The sequence below is a fragment of the Microcebus murinus genome, unplaced genomic scaffold (genome assembly GCF_040939455.1).
Source record: "Microcebus murinus isolate Inina unplaced genomic scaffold, M.murinus_Inina_mat1.0 scaf046_hap2_Mmur4.0, whole genome shotgun sequence".
In the NCBI taxonomy this organism is placed as follows: Eukaryota; Metazoa; Chordata; class Mammalia; order Primates; family Cheirogaleidae; genus Microcebus; species Microcebus murinus.
Genome location: NW_027438992.1, coordinates 42,856 through 59,696, shown reverse-complemented (window position 1 = coordinate 59,696; position 16,841 = coordinate 42,856). Strand labels below are relative to the sequence as shown.

General features: G+C 63.6%; 4 non-coding genes across 4 annotated transcripts; all 4 read right to left on the bottom strand.

The window, feature by feature from the left end:
- Positions 1-2,899: 2,899 nt before the first annotated feature.
- LOC142868881 (5S ribosomal RNA) lies at positions 2,900-3,018 on the bottom strand. The gene has a single exon (XR_012917740.1). It is a non-coding gene; the product is annotated as a 5S ribosomal RNA (ribosomal RNA).
- A 3,505-nt stretch (positions 3,019-6,523) lies between these two features.
- Positions 6,524-6,642, bottom strand: LOC142868880 (5S ribosomal RNA). The gene has a single exon (XR_012917739.1). It is a non-coding gene; the product is annotated as a 5S ribosomal RNA (ribosomal RNA).
- Positions 6,643-10,146: 3,504 nt separating this feature from the next.
- LOC142868879 (5S ribosomal RNA) lies at positions 10,147-10,265 on the bottom strand. The gene has a single exon (XR_012917738.1). It is a non-coding gene; the product is annotated as a 5S ribosomal RNA (ribosomal RNA).
- A 3,507-nt stretch (positions 10,266-13,772) lies between these two features.
- Positions 13,773-13,891, bottom strand: LOC142868878 (5S ribosomal RNA). The gene has a single exon (XR_012917737.1). It is a non-coding gene; the product is annotated as a 5S ribosomal RNA (ribosomal RNA).
- Between the last annotated feature and the right edge of the window lie 2,950 nt (positions 13,892-16,841).

The window sequence follows — 16,841 nt, the reverse complement described above, 5'->3', positions numbered from 1 at the left end:
GAAGAAATCAGTCCCCTCCATCTCCTACCTCTGGAAAACGCCCAAGCCCTTGGAGAACTGCCGGCAACGCGACCGTGGGGGCCGGGACCCTCCTCTGTGTCCTCCTGTGGCCCAGTCCAAGGGGCCTGGGCCTGGCCGGGGCTGCATTGGACCCCGACCCCCCTGGCGTGTGGACTCGCTAAAAATCGGCGATTAGATATTGGATTCCAGCTTCATTGAGGTCATTTCACTAATGAGTGCACCGGAAAGAGTTTCCTAATCCATCTGTGAGGGTGGCAACTGAAAGAGAATTTTAAAGCTGACAGAATAGGCGAGGAAAGGCATAGGAGATTTCCACACCCAGTAAGGAAGCCTTTCCCGAAATGGAAGAAAGAAACGAGCAAACAGAGACACCGGTAGCCCGCCAGGATCAGAGTCTGCCCCCGAGAGAAAGTACCCTGACCAGGTTCACCCGTGGGTGGGTGGCGAGCTAGCGGCATTCAGAAGAGCGAGGCCCGCAGTCTGTGCAGAAGACACCTGCACTCGGGTGTGTGTGGCGGCACGATTCCCCAGCAGCTCCAGATGTTAAGCCAAGGAGAAGCCAGGGAGTTCCCAACGCCCCAGGTGTCCTCAGCCCACGACTGGCTGCTGGGGGAATGCGAAGCCCGGCTCCTTGTCTCAGAGCGGGACAACCAGGAGGTGTGACGTACACCCCGGGGTTCCCAGGAGGATCAGGCTGAAGCTGGGACTTGGCCTGAAAGTGTCCCCTCGCACGGCCACCCCCTTCCCCTTCCTGCTCCTCTACTCCTGGTGCCCCTCCATCCAGGGGCCAGACCTTAAAGAGTCACCCGCAAGAGAATCCTGGTCCCAAAGGAGCCTTCTGGGGGACCCGTGCTGAGAGAGGTTGTGGGCATGGCCCGCTGGGGCTCTGCCCGACCCAGGGCTGAGAGATGCAACCTCCCAGCTCTGGGTCCCTGCAGGGGAAGCGTTGGCAAGCACAGGGCCAGTCCTCCAAAGGCCCAGGTGCAGGGAGCCCAGGCCAAGCAGCCTGTGGAAGAAGCCACCCCGGGAACACGACTGCAGGCCACGGCCCTTCCCACCTCCTCCTCCTCCTCCTCCTCCTGCTCCTCCACCCCCCCCGACCTCCCACCCCCACCCCCGACATGGCGCAGGGCTCAGAGACACCTCAGACACTTGCTACCCAAAGTGCAAAGGGCATCAGTTGCTCCTCCAAACCCCCCCCCCCCGCCCAGCAGACCGCGTTGTCCAGCCAGCCCCGGGCCTCCCTGAGGTGCCCAGCACAAAAGTGCAGACAACCACCGGACCCTCAATCTCAGTTTTCGGATGTTTTTGCCACTCTAAGGACCCGCAGGCCAGCTGGGCCATCTGGCAGGACAGAGAGCCCCGGAATCCGACGTGGAGAGCTGGGTGTACGTCCCCACGAGGAGGCGGTCCCCACCTCCGCGTCTCTCCCCTTGCGGGGGGGGAAAAGCAGCCACGGGGCCTCAGAGAAGACACCAGGCTGGGCGCCCGCCCCACAGTGGGGCACGTCCCCCGCAGGCCACTTAGCGACGGCCGCCGGCCGGCGGACGGTTGGGTGGCGCGAGACGCTGCGGCCGCCCTGCTACCGGGTTCCTGGGAGGGCGTCCTGGAACCAGCGTCCACACCAAGCCCTTGGAAGGCCCAGGCGACGGAGGAGCCCCGTCAGGCAGGGGCCGAGGACGGTGACGGCCCGGGCGGGGAGGAGCGTGTCAGGCAGGGGCAGAGGACGGTGACAGGTGACAGGCCGGGCGGGAAGGAGTCAGTCAGGCAGGGGCCGAGGAGGAGACGGGGCTGGGTAAGGGTTAGGGTTAGAGTCAGGGCACAAGTCACAATCGCAAAGACCTGGAAGCGACCCGAGTGCCCATCGACCCACGAGTGCGTAAATGAAATGTGGCGCGTGGACACCACGGAGTGCTATTCAGCTAGGAGGAGCAGCGGTGAGAGGGCACCTCTCGTGGTTCTCCTGGCCAGAGCTGGAACCCGTTCCAGTAAGCCAGGTAGCCCAAGAATGGACACACGAGCACCACGTGCTCGCGCTCACCAGCAAATGGGTACGAACCGACGGACACCCAAGTGGACACAGAGGAATCACCTTCATCGGGTGGGTGTCGGGCGGGTGGGGGGAGGGGATGGGCATACACCTCCATTAGGAATGGGGTGGGTGCGCACCGACTGGGGGATGGGCGCACTTGAGGCTCTGACCCGAGGGGGGAGGCTGGGAGAGGGCAACGTACCCGACCTTAACATTGGTACCCCCACAATACGCTGGAACAACATCAGAGGTTAATGAATAAGAACACAGGGGGGAGGGGGGCACGGGCAACACATGTCACCTTAATACTTGGACTCCCATCATCTGCTTGAAAAGAGAGAGAAAAGAAAATGCAATCATAGAGATAAGAGACACTTTTTAAACATAATGAATCCGAAGAGAAAAGTAAAAGGAGGCCTGTGGGGCAGGTCTGGGTGTGACTCCGGATCCCCCAACATCAGGTGCCACCACCAAAGATTCCTACGTGTAGCCCATAGAACCCCAAAAGCAACGGGACGAGTTCTGGTCACATACTCCCTCAAAATGACATCCTGGCCTTCTTCTGGAACTCCCTCCCCTCTCAGACTCTCAAGGTTTCCTCCAGCGTGTCGGTTCCCACGGAGCAGACCTTTGGTCTGAGACCTGACAGTCCAGAAGCCACGCATGCTGCCGCGTGACGGCGGTGTCGCGGCTTGGGACAAGAGGAGGCCCCACGGTGCGGGCTGGGGCGCCAGGCACCGCGGCGGGCGCTGAGGGTGGGGGTGACCCCCGCCCCGGGCCGCCGCCTCGCTCCCAGAGAGGGGACAGAACAAGAGGCAAAACAAAAAAAAAAAAAAAAAAAAAAGAAGCCTACGGCACCCGGTATTCCCAGGCGGTCTCCCATCCAAGTACTAACCAGGCCCGACCCTGCTTAGCTTCCGAGACCAGACGAGATCGGGCGCGTTCAGGGTGGTGTGGCCCTAGACGGCGGAGGGCGCCCCTGCCCCGCTCAAGAAGCCGAGCCTCTCTGCGCTTTCCCGCCGCCTCCTCCCGCCCCAGGCCCCGCGCCGGCGCTGACCCGCACCGGGCGGGCCTGTTGAGTTCACCGGCCGGGTCCGGCGGGCTCCGAGGGACGGGGGTGACAGGCGGGGTGGGGCGGGGCGGGCAGGGAGCGGCGGGCCGGGGTGGGGGGCTGTCTCTCTATACACACACACACACACACACACACACTCACACTCACACTCACTCACTCACACTCACACAAGATGCGCCTCCACGGCTGGACTCGCCAAGGTGGAGACCTTCCAGCCCCCTTCCTCTCCTCGCCTGGCCCACCCCCAGCTCGTGGCCGCCGCCGCCGCCGCCGCCGATTGGGCACGCGCGGGTCGCCCGCCCTTTGACCCCAGGCAGGGGCCGCCCTCCCCGACAACCCCTTTCAGCTGCGCCCCCCACCCTGTGGGTGGGCTGCCGCCTATTCCCCCGGGCCCGGGCTGGGGCACAGCGCATGGGGGAGGGGAGCGAGTGTATGGGGCGTCTCTCTCTCTCTCTAGGGATGTGTCCCATGGGTGGGGTGGCGTGGTTAGTGGGGCGCTGAAGAAATCAGTCCCCTCCATCTCCTACCTCTGGAAAACGCCCAAGCCCTTGGAGAACTGCCGGCAACGCGACCGTGGGGGCCGGGACCCTCCTCTGTGTCCTCCTGTGGCCCAGTCCAAGGGGCCTGGGCCTGGCCGGGGCTGCATTGGACCCCGACCCCCCTGGCGTGTGGACTCGCTAAAAATCGGCGATTAGATATTGGATTCCAGCTTCATTGAGGTCATTTCACTAATGAGTGCACCGGAAAGAGTTTCCTAATCCATCTGTGAGGGTGGCAACTGAAAGAGAATTTTAAAGCTGACAGAATAGGCGAGGAAAGGCATAGGAGATTTCCACACCCAGTAAGGAAGCCTTTCCCGAAATGGAAGAAAGAAACGAGCAAACAGAGACACCGGTAGCCCGCCAGGATCAGAGTCTGCCCCCGAGAGAAAGTACCCTGACCAGGTTCACCCGTGGGTGGGTGGCGAGCTAGCGGCATTCAGAAGAGCGAGGCCCGCAGTCTGTGCAGAAGACACCTGCACTCGGGTGTGTGTGGCGGCACGATTCCCCAGCAGCTCCAGATGTTAAGCCAAGGAGAAGCCAGGGAGTTCCCAACGCCCCAGGTGTCCTCAGCCCACGACTGGCTGCTGGGGGAATGCGAAGCCCGGCTCCTTGTCTCAGAGCGGGACAACCAGGAGGTGTGACGTACACCCCGGGGTTCCCAGGAGGATCAGGCTGAAGCTGGGACTTGGCCTGAAAGTGTCCCCTCGCACGGCCACCCCCTTCCCCTTCCTGCTCCTCTACTCCTGGTGCCCCTCCATCCAGGGGCCAGACCTTAAAGAGTCACCCGCAAGAGAATCCTGGTCCCAAAGGAGCCTTCTGGGGGACCCGTGCTGAGAGAGGTTGTGGGCATGGCCCGCTGGGGCTCTGCCCGACCCAGGGCTGAGAGATGCAACCTCCCAGCTCTGGGTCCCTGCAGGGGAAGCGTTGGCAAGCACAGGGCCAGTCCTCCAAAGGCCCAGGTGCAGGGAGCCCAGGCCAAGCAGCCTGTGGAAGAAGCCACCCCGGGAACACGACTGCAGGCCACGGCCCTTCCCACCTCCTCCTCCTCCTCCTCCTCCTGCTCCTCCACCCCCCCCGACCTCCCACCCCCACCCCCGACATGGCGCAGGGCTCAGAGACACCTCAGACACTTGCTACCCAAAGTGCAAAGGGCATCAGTTGCTCCTCCAAACCCCCCCCCCCCGCCCAGCAGACCGCGTTGTCCAGCCAGCCCCGGGCCTCCCTGAGGTGCCCAGCACAAAAGTGCAGACAACCACCGGACCCTCAATCTCAGTTTTCGGATGTTTTTGCCACTCTAAGGACCCGCAGGCCAGCTGGGCCATCTGGCAGGACAGAGAGCCCCGGAATCCGACGTGGAGAGCTGGGTGTACGTCCCCACGAGGAGGCGGTCCCCACCTCCGCGGCTCTCCCCTTGCGGGGGGGGAAAAGCAGCCACGGGGCCTCAGAGAAGACACCAGGCTGGGCGCCCGCCCCACAGTGGGGCACGTCCCCCGCAGGCCACTTAGCGACGGCCGCCGGCCGGCGGACGGTTGGGTGGCGCGAGACGCTGCGGCCGCCCTGCTACCGGGTTCCTGGGAGGGCGTCCTGGAACCAGCGTCCACACCAAGCCCTTGGAAGGCCCAGGCGACGGAGGAGCCCCGTCAGGCAGGGGCCGAGGACGGTGACGGCCCGGGCGGGGAGGAGCGTGTCAGGCAGGGGCAGAGGACGGTGACAGGTGACAGGCCGGGCGGGAAGGAGTCAGTCAGGCAGGGGCCGAGGAGGAGACGGGGCTGGGTAAGGGTTAGGGTTAGAGTCAGGGCACAAGTCACAATCGCAAAGACCTGGAAGCGACCCGAGTGCCCATCGACCCACGAGTGCGTAAATGAAATGTGGCGCGTGGACACCACGGAGTGCTATTCAGCTAGGAGGAGCAGCGGTGAGAGGGCACCTCTCGTGGTTCTCCTGGCCAGAGCTGGAACCCGTTCCAGTAAGCCAGGTAGCCCAAGAATGGACACACGAGCACCACGTGCTCGCGCTCACCAGCAAATGGGTACGAACCGACGGACACCCAAGTGGACACAGAGGAATCACCTTCATCGGGTGGGTGTCGGGCGGGTGGGGGGAGGGGATGGGCATACACCTCCATTAGGAATGGGGTGGGTGCGCACCGACTGGGGGATGGGCGCACTTGAGGCTCTGACCCGAGGGGGGAGGCTGGGAGAGGGCAACGTACCCGACCTTAACATTGGTACCCCCACAATACGCTGGAACAACATCAGAGGTTAATGAATAAGAACACAGGGGGGAGGGGGGCACGGGCAACACATGTCACCTTAATACTTGGACTCCCATCATCTGCTTGAAAAGAGAGAGAAAAGAAAATGCAATCATAGAGATAAGAGACACTTTTTAAACATAATGAATCCGAAGAGAAAAGTAAAAGGAGGCCTGTGGGGCAGGTCTGGGTGTGACTCCGGATCCCCCAACATCAGGTGCCACCACCAAAGATTCCTACGTGTAGCCCATAGAACCCCAAAAGCAACGGGACGAGTTCTGGTCACATACTCCCTCAAAATGACATCCTGGCCTTCTTCTGGAACTCCCTCCCCTCTCAGACTCTCAAGGTTTCCTCCAGCGTGTCGGTTCCCACGGAGCAGACCTTTGGTCTGAGACCTGACAGTCCAGAAGCCACGCATGCTGCCGCGTGACGGCGGTGTCGCGGCTTGGGACAAGAGGAGGCCCCACGGTGCGGGCTGGGGCGCCAGGCACCGCGGCGGGCGCTGAGGGTGGGGGTGACCCCCGCCCCGGGCCGCCGCCTCGCTCCCAGAGAGGGGACAGAACAAGAGGCAAAACAAAAAAAAAAAAAAAAAAAAAAGAAGCCTACGGCACCCGGTATTCCCAGGCGGTCTCCCATCCAAGTACTAACCAGGCCCGACCCTGCTTAGCTTCCGAGACCAGACGAGATCGGGCGCGTTCAGGGTGGTGTGGCCCTAGACGGCGGAGGGCGCCCCTGCCCCGCTCAAGAAGCCGAGCCTCTCTGCGCTTTCCCGCCGCCTCCTCCCGCCCCAGGCCCCGCGCCGGCGCTGACCCGCACCGGGCGGGCCTGTTGAGTTCACCGGCCGGGTCCGGCGGGCTCCGAGGGACGGGGGTGACAGGCGGGGTGGGGCGGGGCGGGCAGGGAGCGGCGGGCCGGGGTGGGGGGCTGTCTCTCTATACACACACACACACACACACACACACTCACACTCACACTCACTCACTCACACTCACACAAGATGCGCCTCCACGGCTGGACTCGCCAAGGTGGAGACCTTCCAGCCCCCTTCCTCTCCTCGCCTGGCCCACCCCCAGCTCGTGGCCGCCGCCGCCGCCGCCGCCGATTGGGCACGCGCGGGTCGCCCGCCCTTTGACCCCAGGCAGGGGCCGCCCTCCCCGACAACCCCTTTCAGCTGCGCCCCCCACCCTGTGGGTGGGCTGCCGCCTATTCCCCCGGGCCCGGGCTGGGGCACAGCGCATGGGGGAGGGGAGCGAGTGTATGGGGCGTCTCTCTCTCTCTCTAGGGATGTGTCCCATGGGTGGGGTGGCGTGGTTAGTGGGGCGCTGAAGAAATCAGTCCCCTCCATCTCCTACCTCTGGAAAACGCCCAAGCCCTTGGAGAACTGCCGGCAACGCGACCGTGGGGGCCGGGACCCTCCTCTGTGTCCTCCTGTGGCCCAGTCCAAGGGGCCTGGGCCTGGCCGGGGCTGCATTGGACCCCGACCCCCCTGGCGTGTGGACTCGCTAAAAATCGGCGATTAGATATTGGATTCCAGCTTCATTGAGGTCATTTCACTAATGAGTGCACCGGAAAGAGTTTCCTAATCCATCTGTGAGGGTGGCAACTGAAAGAGAATTTTAAAGCTGACAGAATAGGCGAGGAAAGGCATAGGAGATTTCCACACCCAGTAAGGAAGCCTTTCCCGAAATGGAAGAAAGAAACGAGCAAACAGAGACACCGGTAGCCCGCCAGGATCAGAGTCTGCCCCCGAGAGAAAGTACCCTGACCAGGTTCACCCGTGGGTGGGTGGCGAGCTAGCGGCATTCAGAAGAGCGAGGCCCGCAGTCTGTGCAGAAGACACCTGCACTCGGGTGTGTGTGGCGGCACGATTCCCCAGCAGCTCCAGATGTTAAGCCAAGGAGAAGCCAGGGAGTTCCCAACGCCCCAGGTGTCCTCAGCCCACGACTGGCTGCTGGGGGAATGCGAAGCCCGGCTCCTTGTCTCAGAGCGGGACAACCAGGAGGTGTGACGTACACCCCGGGGTTCCCAGGAGGATCAGGCTGAAGCTGGGACTTGGCCTGAAAGTGTCCCCTCGCACGGCCACCCCCTTCCCCTTCCTGCTCCTCTACTCCTGGTGCCCCTCCATCCAGGGGCCAGACCTTAAAGAGTCACCCGCAAGAGAATCCTGGTCCCAAAGGAGCCTTCTGGGGGACCCGTGCTGAGAGAGGTTGTGGGCATGGCCCGCTGGGGCTCTGCCCGACCCAGGGCTGAGAGATGCAACCTCCCAGCTCTGGGTCCCTGCAGGGGAAGCGTTGGCAAGCACAGGGCCAGTCCTCCAAAGGCCCAGGTGCAGGGAGCCCAGGCCAAGCAGCCTGTGGAAGAAGCCACCCCGGGAACACGACTGCAGGCCACGGCCCTTCCCACCTCCTCCTCCTCCTCCTCCTCCTGCTCCTCCACCCCCCCCGACCTCCCACCCCCACCCCCGACATGGCGCAGGGCTCAGAGACACCTCAGACACTTGCTACCCAAAGTGCAAAGGGCATCAGTTGCTCCTCCAAACCCCCCCCCCCGCCCAGCAGACCGCGTTGTCCAGCCAGCCCCGGGCCTCCCTGAGGTGCCCAGCACAAAAGTGCAGACAACCACCGGACCCTCAATCTCAGTTTTCGGATGTTTTTGCCACTCTAAGGACCCGCAGGCCAGCTGGGCCATCTGGCAGGACAGAGAGCCCCGGAATCCGACGTGGAGAGCTGGGTGTACGTCCCCACGAGGAGGCGGTCCCCACCTCCGCGGCTCTCCCCTTGCGGGGGGGGAAAAGCAGCCACGGGGCCTCAGAGAAGACACCAGGCTGGGCGCCCGCCCCACAGTGGGGCACGTCCCCCGCAGGCCACTTAGCGACGGCCGCCGGCCGGCGGACGGTTGGGTGGCGCGAGACGCTGCGGCCGCCCTGCTACCGGGTTCCTGGGAGGGCGTCCTGGAACCAGCGTCCACACCAAGCCCTTGGAAGGCCCAGGCGACGGAGGAGCCCCGTCAGGCAGGGGCCGAGGACGGTGACGGCCCGGGCGGGGAGGAGCGTGTCAGGCAGGGGCAGAGGACGGTGACAGGTGACAGGCCGGGCGGGAAGGAGTCAGTCAGGCAGGGGCCGAGGAGGAGACGGGGCTGGGTAAGGGTTAGGGTTAGAGTCAGGGCACAAGTCACAATCGCAAAGACCTGGAAGCGACCCGAGTGCCCATCGACCCACGAGTGCGTAAATGAAATGTGGCGCGTGGACACCACGGAGTGCTATTCAGCTAGGAGGAGCAGCGGTGAGAGGGCACCTCTCGTGGTTCTCCTGGCCAGAGCTGGAACCCGTTCCAGTAAGCCAGGTAGCCCAAGAATGGACACACGAGCACCACGTGCTCGCGCTCACCAGCAAATGGGTACGAACCGACGGACACCCAAGTGGACACAGAGGAATCACCTTCATCGGGTGGGTGTCGGGCGGGTGGGGGGAGGGGATGGGCATACACCTCCATTAGGAATGGGGTGGGTGCGCACCGACTGGGGGATGGGCGCACTTGAGGCTCTGACCCGAGGGGGGAGGCTGGGAGAGGGCAACGTACCCGACCTTAACATTGGTACCCCCACAATACGCTGGAACAACATCAGAGGTTAATGAATAAGAACACAGGGGGGAGGGGGGCACGGGCAACACATGTCACCTTAATACTTGGACTCCCATCATCTGCTTGAAAAGAGAGAGAAAAGAAAATGCAATCATAGAGATAAGAGACACTTTTTAAACATAATGAATCCGAAGAGAAAAGTAAAAGGAGGCCTGTGGGGCAGGTCTGGGTGTGACTCCGGATCCCCCAACATCAGGTGCCACCACCAAAGATTCCTACGTGTAGCCCATAGAACCCCAAAAGCAACGGGACGAGTTCTGGTCACATACTCCCTCAAAATGACATCCTGGCCTTCTTCTGGAACTCCCTCCCCTCTCAGACTCTCAAGGTTTCCTCCAGCGTGTCGGTTCCCACGGAGCAGACCTTTGGTCTGAGACCTGACAGTCCAGAAGCCACGCATGCTGCCGCGTGACGGCGGTGTCGCGGCTTGGGACAAGAGGAGGCCCCACGGTGCGGGCTGGGGCGCCAGGCACCGCGGCGGGCGCTGAGGGTGGGGGTGACCCCCGCCCCGGGCCGCCGCCTCGCTCCCAGAGAGGGGACAGAACAAGAGGCAAAACAAAAAAAAAAAAAAAAAAAAAAGAAGCCTACGGCACCCGGTATTCCCAGGCGGTCTCCCATCCAAGTACTAACCAGGCCCGACCCTGCTTAGCTTCCGAGACCAGACGAGATCGGGCGCGTTCAGGGTGGTGTGGCCCTAGACGGCGGAGGGCGCCCCTGCCCCGCTCAAGAAGCCGAGCCTCTCTGCGCTTTCCCGCCGCCTCCTCCCGCCCCAGGCCCCGCGCCGGCGCTGACCCGCACCGGGCGGGCCTGTTGAGTTCACCGGCCGGGTCCGGCGGGCTCCGAGGGACGGGGGTGACAGGCGGGGTGGGGCGGGGCGGGCAGGGAGCGGCGGGCCGGGGTGGGGGGCTGTCTCTCTATACACACACACACACACACACACACACTCACACTCACACTCACTCACTCACACTCACACAAGATGCGCCTCCACGGCTGGACTCGCCAAGGTGGAGACCTTCCAGCCCCCTTCCTCTCCTCGCCTGGCCCACCCCCAGCTCGTGGCCGCCGCCGCCGCCGCCGCCGATTGGGCACGCGCGGGTCGCCCGCCCTTTGACCCCAGGCAGGGGCCGCCCTCCCCGACAACCCCTTTCAGCTGCGCCCCCCACCCTGTGGGTGGGCTGCCGCCTATTCCCCCGGGCCCGGGCTGGGGCACAGCGCATGGGGGAGGGGAGCGAGTGTATGGGGCGTCTCTCTCTCTCTCTAGGGATGTGTCCCATGGGTGGGGTGGCGTGGTTAGTGGGGCGCTGAAGAAATCAGTCCCCTCCATCTCCTACCTCTGGAAAACGCCCAAGCCCTTGGAGAACTGCCGGCAACGCGACCGTGGGGGCCGGGACCCTCCTCTGTGTCCTCCTGTGGCCCAGTCCAAGGGGCCTGGGCCTGGCCGGGGCTGCATTGGACCCCGACCCCCCTGGCGTGTGGACTCGCTAAAAATCGGCGATTAGATATTGGATTCCAGCTTCATTGAGGTCATTTCACTAATGAGTGCACCGGAAAGAGTTTCCTAATCCATCTGTGAGGGTGGCAACTGAAAGAGAATTTTAAAGCTGACAGAATAGGCGAGGAAAGGCATAGGAGATTTCCACACCCAGTAAGGAAGCCTTTCCCGAAATGGAAGAAAGAAACGAGCAAACAGAGACACCGGTAGCCCGCCAGGATCAGAGTCTGCCCCCGAGAGAAAGTACCCTGACCAGGTTCACCCGTGGGTGGGTGGCGAGCTAGCGGCATTCAGAAGAGCGAGGCCCGCAGTCTGTGCAGAAGACACCTGCACTCGGGTGTGTGTGGCGGCACGATTCCCCAGCAGCTCCAGATGTTAAGCCAAGGAGAAGCCAGGGAGTTCCCAACGCCCCAGGTGTCCTCAGCCCACGACTGGCTGCTGGGGGAATGCGAAGCCCGGCTCCTTGTCTCAGAGCGGGACAACCAGGAGGTGTGACGTACACCCCGGGGTTCCCAGGAGGATCAGGCTGAAGCTGGGACTTGGCCTGAAAGTGTCCCCTCGCACGGCCACCCCCTTCCCCTTCCTGCTCCTCTACTCCTGGTGCCCCTCCATCCAGGGGCCAGACCTTAAAGAGTCACCCGCAAGAGAATCCTGGTCCCAAAGGAGCCTTCTGGGGGACCCGTGCTGAGAGAGGTTGTGGGCATGGCCCGCTGGGGCTCTGCCCGACCCAGGGCTGAGAGATGCAACCTCCCAGCTCTGGGTCCCTGCAGGGGAAGCGTTGGCAAGCACAGGGCCAGTCCTCCAAAGGCCCAGGTGCAGGGAGCCCAGGCCAAGCAGCCTGTGGAAGAAGCCACCCCGGGAACACGACTGCAGGCCACGGCCCTTCCCACCTCCTCCTCCTCCTCCTCCTCCTGCTCCTCCACCCCCCCCCGACCTCCCACCCCCACCCCCGACATGGCGCAGGGCTCAGAGACACCTCAGACACTTGCTACCCAAAGTGCAAAGGGCATCAGTTGCTCCTCCAAACCCCCGCCCCCCGCCCAGCAGACCGCGTTGTCCAGCCAGCCCCGGGCCTCCCTGAGGTGCCCAGCACAAAAGTGCAGACAACCACCGGACCCTCAATCTCAGTTTTCGGATGTTTTTGCCACTCTAAGGACCCGCAGGCCAGCTGGGCCATCTGGCAGGACAGAGAGCCCCGGAATCCGACGTGGAGAGCTGGGTGTACGTCCCCACGAGGAGGCGGTCCCCACCTCCGCGGCTCTCCCCTTGCGGGGGGGGAAAAGCAGCCACGGGGCCTCAGAGAAGACACCAGGCTGGGCGCCCGCCCCACAGTGGGGGCACGTCCCCCGCAGGCCACTTAGCGACGGCCGCCGGCCGGCGGACGGTTGGGTGGCGCGAGACGCTGCGGCCGCCCTGCTACCGGGTTCCTGGGAGGGCGTCCTGGAACCAGCGTCCACACCAAGCCCTTGGAAGGCCCAGGCGACGGAGGAGCCCCGTCAGGCAGGGGCCGAGGACGGTGACGGCCCGGGCGGGGAGGAGCGTGTCAGGCAGGGGCAGAGGACGGTGACAGGTGACAGGCCGGGCGGGAAGGAGTCAGTCAGGCAGGGGCCGAGGAGGAGACGGGGCTGGGTAAGGGTTAGGGTTAGAGTCAGGGCACAAGTCACAATCGCAAAGACCTGGAAGCGACCCGAGTGCCCATCGACCCACGAGTGCGTAAATGAAATGTGGCGCGTGGACACCACGGAGTGCTATTCAGCTAGGAGGAGCAGCGGTGAGAGGGCACCTCTCGTGGTTCTCCTGGCCAGAGCTGGAACCCGTTCCAGTAAGCCAGGTAGCCCAAGAATGGACACACGAGCACCACGTGCTCGCGCTCACCAGCAAATGGGTACGAACCGACGGACACCCAAGTGGACACAGAGGAATCACCTTCATCGGGTGGGTGTCGGGCGGGTGGGGGGAGGGGATGGGCATACACCTCCATTAGGAATGGGGTGGGTGCGCACCGACTGGGGGATGGGCGCACTTGAGGCTCTGACCCGAGGGGGGAGGCTGGGAGAGGGCAACGTACCCGACCTTAACATTGGTACCCCCACAATACGCTGGAACAACATCAGAGGTTAATGAATAAGAACACAGGGGGGAGGGGGGCACGGGCAACACATGTCACCTTAATACTTGGACTCCCATCATCTGCTTGAAAAGAGAGAGAAAAGAAAATGCAATCATAGAGATAAGAGACACTTTTTAAACATAATGAATCCGAAGAGAAAAGTAAAAGGAGGCCTGTGGGGCAGGGCTGGGTGTGACTCCGGATCCCCCAACATCAGGTGCCACCACCAAAGATTCCTACGTGTAGCCCATAGAACCCCAAAAGCAACGGGACGAGTTCTGGTCACATACTCCCTCAAAATGACATCCTGGCCTTCTTCTGGAACTCCCTCCCCTCTCAGACTCTCAAGGTTTCCTCCAGCGTGTCGGTTCCCACGGAGCAGACCTTTGGTCTGAGACCTGACAGTCCAGAAGCCACGCATGCTGCCGCGTGACGGCGGTGTCGCGGCTTGGGACAAGAGGAGGCCCCACGGTGCGGGCTGGGGCGCCAGGCACCGCGGCGGGCGCTGAGGGTGGGGGTGACCCCCGCCCCGGGCCGCCGCCTCGCTCCCAGAGAGGGGACAGAACAAGAGGCAAAACAAAAAAAAAAAAAAAAAAAAAAGAAGCCTACGGCACCCGGTATTCCCAGGCGGTCTCCCATCCAAGTACTAACCAGGCCCGACCCTGCTTAGCTTCCGAGACCAGACGAGATCGGGCGCGTTCAGGGTGGTGTGGCCCTAGACGGCGGAGGGCGCCCCTGCCCCGCTCAAGAAGCCGAGCCTCTCTGCGCTTTCCCGCCGCCTCCTCCCGCCCCAGGCCCCGCGCCGGCGCTGACCCGCACCGGGCGGGCCTGTTGAGTTCACCGGCCGGGTCCGGCGGGCTCCGAGGGACGGGGGTGACAGGCGGGGTGGGGCGGGGCGGGCAGGGAGCGGCGGGCCGGGGTGGGGGGCTGTCTCTCTATACACACACACACACACACACACACACTCACACTCACACTCACTCACTCACACTCACACAAGATGCGCCTCCACGGCTGGACTCGCCAAGGTGGAGACCTTCCAGCCCCCTTCCTCTCCTCGCCTGGCCCACCCCCAGCTCGTGGCCGCCGCCGCCGCCGCCGCCGATTGGGCACGCGCGGGTCGCCCGCCCTTTGACCCCAGGCAGGGGCCGCCCTCCCCGACAACCCCTTTCAGCTGCGCCCCCCACCCTGTGGGTGGGCTGCCGCCTATTCCCCCGGGCCCGGGCTGGGGCACAGCGCATGGGGGAGGGGAGCGAGTGTATGGGGCGTCTCTCTCTCTCTCTAGGGATGTGTCCCATGGGTGGGGTGGCGTGGTTAGTGGGGCGCTGAAGAAATCAGTCCCCTCCATCTCCTACCTCTGGAAAACGCCCAAGCCCTTGGAGAACTGCCGGCAACGCGACCGTGGGGGCCGGGACCCTCCTCTGTGTCCTCCTGTGGCCCAGTCCAAGGGGCCTGGGCCTGGCCGGGGCTGCATTGGACCCCGACCCCCCTGGCGTGTGGACTCGCTAAAAATCGGCGATTAGATATTGGATTCCAGCTTCATTGAGGTCATTTCACTAATGAGTGCACCGGAAAGAGTTTCCTAATCCATCTGTGAGGGTGGCAACTGAAAGAGAATTTTAAAGCTGACAGAATAGGCGAGGAAAGGCATAGGAGATTTCCACACCCAGTAAGGAAGCCTTTCCCGAAATGGAAGAAAGAAACGAGCAAACAGAGACACCGGTAGCCCGCCAGGATCAGAGTCTGCCCCCGAGAGAAAGTACCCTGACCAGGTTCACCCGTGGGTGGGTGGCGAGCTAGCGGCATTCAGAAGAGCGAGGCCCGCAGTCTGTGCAGAAGACACCTGCACTCGGGTGTGTGTGGCGGCACGATTCCCCAGCAGCTCCAGATGTTAAGCCAAGGAGAAGCCAGGGAGTTCCCAACGCCCCAGGTGTCCTCAGCCCACGACTGGCTGCTGGGGGAATGCGAAGCCCGGCTCCTTGTCTCAGAGCGGGACAACCAGGAGGTGTGACGTACACCCCGGGGTTCCCAGGAGGATCAGGCTGAAGCTGGGACTTGGCCTGAAAGTGTCCCCTCGCACGGCCACCCCCTTCCCCTTCCTGCTCCTCTACTCCTGGTGCCCCTCCATCCAGGGGCCAGACCTTAAAGAGTCACCCGCAAGAGAATCCTGGTCCCAAAGGAGCCTTCTGGGGGACCCGTGCTGAGAGAGGTTGTGGGCATGGCCCGCTGGGGCTCTGCCCGACCCAGGGCTGAGAGATGCAACCTCCCAGCTCTGGGTCCCTGCAGGGGAAGCGTTGGCAAGCACAGGGCCAGTCCTCCAAAGGCCCAGGTGCAGGGAGCCCAGGCCAAGCAGCCTGTGGAAGAAGCCACCCCGGGAACACGACTGCAGGCCACGGCCCTTCCCACCTCCTCCTCCTCCTCCTCCTCCTGCTCCTCCACCCCCCCCGACCTCCCACCCCCACCCCCGACATGGCGCAGGGCTCAGAGACACCTCAGACACTTGCTACCCAAAGTGCAAAGGGCATCAGTTGCTCCTCCAAACCCCCCCCCCCCGCCCAGCAGACCGCGTTGTCCAGCCAGCCCCGGGCCTCCCTGAGGTGCCCAGCACAAAAGTGCAGACAACCACCGGACCCTCAATCTCAGTTTTCGGATGTTTTTGCCACTCTAAGGACCCGCAGGCCAGCTGGGCCATCTGGCAGGACAGAGAGCCCCGGAATCCGACGTGGAGAGCTGGGTGTACGTCCCCACGAGGAGGCGGTCCCCACCTCCGCGGCTCTCCCCTTGCGGGGGGGGAAAAGCAGCCACGGGGCCTCAGAGAAGACACCAGGCTGGGCGCCCGCCCCACAGTGGGGCACGTCCCCCGCAGGCCACTTAGCGACGGCCGCCGGCCGGCGGACGGTTGGGTGGCGCGAGACGCTGCGGCCGCCCTGCTACCGGGTTCCTGGGAGGGCGTCCTGGAACCAGCGTCCACACCAAGCCCTTGGAAGGCCCAGGCGACGGAGGAGCCCCGTCAGGCAGGGGCCGAGGACGGTGACGGCCCGGGCGGGGAGGAGCGTGTCAGGCAGGGGCAGAGGACGGTGACAGGTGACAGGCCGGGCGGGAAGGAGTCAGTCAGGCAGGGGCCGAGGAGGAGACGGGGCTGGGTAAGGGTTAGGGTTAGAGTCAGGGCACAAGTCACAATCGCAAAGACCTGGAAGCGACCCGAGTGCCCATCGACCCACGAGTGCGTAAATGAAATGTGGCGCGTGGACACCACGGAGTGCTATTCAGCTAGGAGGAGCAGCGGTGAGAGGGCACCTCTCGTGGTTCTCCTGGCCAGAGCTGGAACCCGTTCCAGTAAGCCAGGTAGCCCAAGAATGGACACACGAGCACCACGTGCTCGCGCTCACCAGCAAATGGGTACGAACCGACGGACACCCAAGTGGACACAGAGGAATCACCTTCATCGGGTGGGTGTCGGGCGGGTGGGGGGAGGGGATGGGCATACACCTCCATTAGGAATGGGGTGGGTGCGCACCGACTGGGGGATGGGCGCACTTGAGGCTCTGACCCGAGGGGGGAGGCTGGGAGAGGGCAACGTACCCGACCTTAACATTGGTACCCCCACAATACGCTGGAACAACATCAGAGGTTAATGAATAAGAACACAGGGGGGAGGGGGGCACGGGCAA